Here is a 4,383-nt window from a genome sequence, read left to right as displayed (position 1 = left end):
GCAACAATTTCCCTGACAATACAGTGGCGTAACACTTGGGCTTTCTGGGGGTTTTTAAAGCCGTGATTCGATTGCAACGCGATTTATGTCCCGTAAGCCATCATTGTGTGGAGATGAATCTCCGAAATGGTCCTCTATATCTCTGAGGAGGGGCTCAGTTCAGAGGGATACACATAGCAAAAACACACACACACACACACACCACTCAGAGGGCTGTAATTGGCTGAGAGGCCTCTTCCTGTGTCAGGCAGAGCAGACAGTCTCTGTGCATAGCAAGATTAAAACCATAGCTGTGATTTATAGCATGGCTGGCCCCAAAGGCAACACACACACACACAGCGACCATCCCACCGCCCCCCGTCAGCCATCAAACCCCCATGTTAATTATTCCACTATCTCCTCCCAGGCAATACAAGTGACCTGTAATTTGTTCAGCGGCGCCCATCACAAATTGTTGCCAGAGTGAATTACATGGCGACAATGTGTTATGAGTAGTGGCACCCGCCTCTGTCTAATTCTCCCAATGTCATTTCAATTAGAGCTCCACTGACTATCAACCGTTCGCTTTGGCTACTGCCGAGATTAGAAAGCCTGGCTAGACTACACTCAGTGTTTCAGGGGAATGAATGTAATGAATGTCTTTGCAACTTTGCAAAATTAACTTCACTAGGTCACATACTGTATTTCCATTGTACTGTAACTAAGGCTCTGGTAAATTTCTTCATAAACCGGGAGGTCCGTATTTCCATAGTTCTTCCAGCTTTGGAGGACGTCTTAGTAACAACCAAGCCTGAGCCTTGTATTTGAATTCACCCTAGCAAAGCAGCTGTGACGGAATATAGACAATCCACCCTCTGATCAACAAAAGAGGTAATAGTCCTTGGTGGCCGATTCCACCTGCTGCTCATAACAGTCGCAATGGTAATCATTTTGTGTGTGTGTGTCTGTGTGTGTGCGTGCGTGTGTGTGGGTTTGTGTGTTTGTGTGTGTGTACCTTTTCAGTGTGGCCATCACTGAGTGTGACTTCCCTGTCACCTTGAAGGAGAACACTGGGAGGAGTTGTTATATGTAACGAGTCATGCAGCCACTACCACCTTAGACAACATGGACCTGTCCTGAGTCACAACTCATATAGCCACTACTACCACCTTAGACAACATGGACCTGTCCTGAGTCACAACTCATATAGCCACTACCACCTTAGACAAAATGGACCTGTCCTGAGACACAACTCATATAGCCACTACCACCTTAGACAAAATGGAATTGTCCTGAGACCCAAATCATATAGCCACTACTTTCACCTAAGACAACATGAACCTGTCCTTAGTTACAACTCATTTAGCCACTACTACCACCTTAGACAACATGGAACTGTCCTGAGACACAACTCATATAGACATAAAGTCAAGACCCAAGTGTCATATCTTGAAAATTTGAATTTTCTTTCCAAAATGTATCACCATCTAAAAAAGTGCTTTCTGGACAGTTTTTCGAAATTCTTTTGATATTTTTTGTCAATTATACATGTATAAGAACTGTAGGAACATACCTTTGTCATATTTTATTGAGTTGTCCATAAGCCATATGTTTTGTCCATTTGCAATATGCTATCATAGGAAGTCAAAAGTCGAAGTTAAAAGTCAGCAAACCATTGCCAAATGCAATAAGAAATGTCCAAATGCAATATATAAGTATTGAAGGTGACAAATCAGGATGTTAAGTCCATTTGCCATATATGATCATAGGAAGTCGGGTTCCGAACCCAAAAGTCAGTGAACCATGTCCAAATGGCATTTATACTGCACAAATGATATATATATCACTATGTTAAGCCCTGAATCAACCTAGAACAGTTATTTGTAATGTATGATGAGAGAGAAGTGGGACTCTGACTTTTTGAAAAACTTCCAAAATGACCTTATTGGATGGGCACGGGTCGGGGGTGCTCCCTACCCAGCTGTGGAGCCCTTGCACCCCCCTAAATGCATTAAAAAACATTTTTAAAATGGGCTCCTGGTAACCCGTTCCGATCACCAGGTGCAAGGCTGTCCATTTGCGATATGTTTCAATGGGCATGCTCAAATGGACATGCTCAAAAATACTGCTGAAATACGAAATCGACTGGCCCGATGAACTTGGGATGGCCGGGCAGTGATAGTGGTTCCTCTCCATCGCTCATTGTGTTGATTTCCTCATGTCCATTTGGTGATGGTTTATCACTGTTTAATCTTATTGCAAATGTTCTGTTCATTTGCAATATGTTTCAATGGGCATTTACCATCACGAATTTGACATGCTCAAAAATACTGCAGAAATGCGAAATTGACTGGTCCGATGAACTCAGGATGGCCTGGCAGTGATAGTGGTTCCTCTCCATCACTCGTTGTGTTGATTTCATCATGTCCATTTGGTGATGGTTTTTCACTGATTAATCTTATTGCAAACGTAATGTCCATTTGCAATATGTTTCAATGGGCATTTACCATCACGAATTTGACATGCGCAAAAATACTGCAGAAATGTTGTAGTTGAGAGAAGTGGGACTCTGTCATTTTTAAACTATTTTTTGATAAACGTCCAATTTTTTTTTTGATAAACGTCCAAGCTCCTCCAAAATGACCAGGGGCGCCCCCTATTAGATGGGCACAGGTGGGGGGTGCTGCCTACCCAGCCGTGGACCCCTTGCACCCTCCTAAAGGCATTCAAAACCATGTAAAAAATGTGTTCCTGGTAACCCGTTATTATCACCATGCGCACGGTTGTCCATTTGCGAAATGTTTCAATGGGCATTTACCATCACGAATTTGACATGCTCAAAATACTGCAGAAATMTGAAATTGACTGGCCCGATGAACTCGGGATGGCCGGGCAGTGATAGTGGTTCCTTTCCATCGCTAGATGTGTTGATTTCATCATGTCCATTTTGTGATGGCGGAAAAAGATTGTTGTTGTTGATCGCTCCCCTCAAACAAAAGCATGGCATTTTTTCTCTGTAATAGCTATTTTAAATTGGACAACGCAGTTTGATTACCAAGATTCCAATCTTTTGGAATATGTAAGACACTTGTATTTTCAAGAATGTTTAATGTTACGATGTTGTATTTTTAGTTTGTCGCTCTGCAATTTCCCTGGATGTTGTCAAATCGATCCCGTTACCGGGATTTGATCCATAAGAAGTTTTTATCCACTTCCGGTTGCTCCAGGAAGCTTAGAATCAACACAGGTAGTCCTCATAGTGACCGGATGGATTGTCATCGAAGACAGTTGATATGGCATTCATAACCCACATAGGCTTCAGGTTGAATTTAGAGGAGCAGGCAATGTATTCCTATGGGGAGAGATGTCATTGTAAACTTTGAGATGAAAAACCCTGTTTTCAATGTTAACTTCTCTGCGCTACGGATCCCTTTTACGGGATCATTTTCCTAAACAACCGCTGAATTGCAGGGCGCAAAATATTACAAAAAATATTTATAATCATGCAATCACAAGTGAAATATACCAAAACACAGCTTAGCTTGTTGTTAATCCACCTATCGTGTCAGATTTTGAAAATATGCTTTACAGCGAAAGGAATCCAAGCTTTTGTGAGTGTATCAATCAATGCTAGAACAGCTAGCCCCAAATTAGCATGGTCACGAAAGTCAGAAAAGCAATACAATTAATCGCTTACCTTTGATAATCTTCAGATGTTTGCACTCACGAGACTCCCAGTTACACAATAAATGTTATTTTTGTTCGATAAATATTACTTTTATAACAAAAAACGCCATTTGGGTTGCGTGTTATGTTCAGAAAACTACAGCCTCGTTCCGGTCCTGAAAGGCAGAAGAAAATTCCCAAACGTATCAGATTCAAAAATATTACTAAAAATATTTATAATCATGCAATCACAAGTGAAATATACCAAAACACAGCTTAGCTTGTTGTCAATCCACCTATCGTGTCAGATTTTGAAAATATGCTTTGCAGCGAAAGCAATCCAAGCTTTTGTGAGTGTATCAATCAATGCTAGAACAGTTAGCCTTATATTAGCTTGGTTAGCTTGGTCACGAAAGTCAGAAAAGCAATAAAATGAATCGCTTACCTTTGATAATCTTCGGATGTTTGCACTCACGAGACTCCCAGTTTCACAACAAATGTTCTTTTTGTTCGATAAATATTACTTTTATAACAAAAAAACGCCATTTGGGTTACGCGTTATGTTCAGAAAACCAAAGCCTCGTTCCGTTCGACGAAAATTCCAAAAAGTATCCGTAATGGTCGTAGAAACATGTCAAATGTTTTTTATAATCAATCCTCAGGTTGTTTTTAACAAACATAATCAATAATATTTCAACCGGACCGTAACCTATTCAATAAGAGAGAAAAAGAAAATGG

The sequence above is a fragment of the Salvelinus sp. IW2-2015 genome, linkage group LG4q.1:29 (assembly GCF_002910315.2).
Source record: "Salvelinus sp. IW2-2015 linkage group LG4q.1:29, ASM291031v2, whole genome shotgun sequence".
In the NCBI taxonomy this organism is placed as follows: domain Eukaryota; kingdom Metazoa; phylum Chordata; class Actinopteri; order Salmoniformes; family Salmonidae; genus Salvelinus; species Salvelinus sp. IW2-2015.
This window is presented reverse-complemented; position numbering follows the sequence as displayed.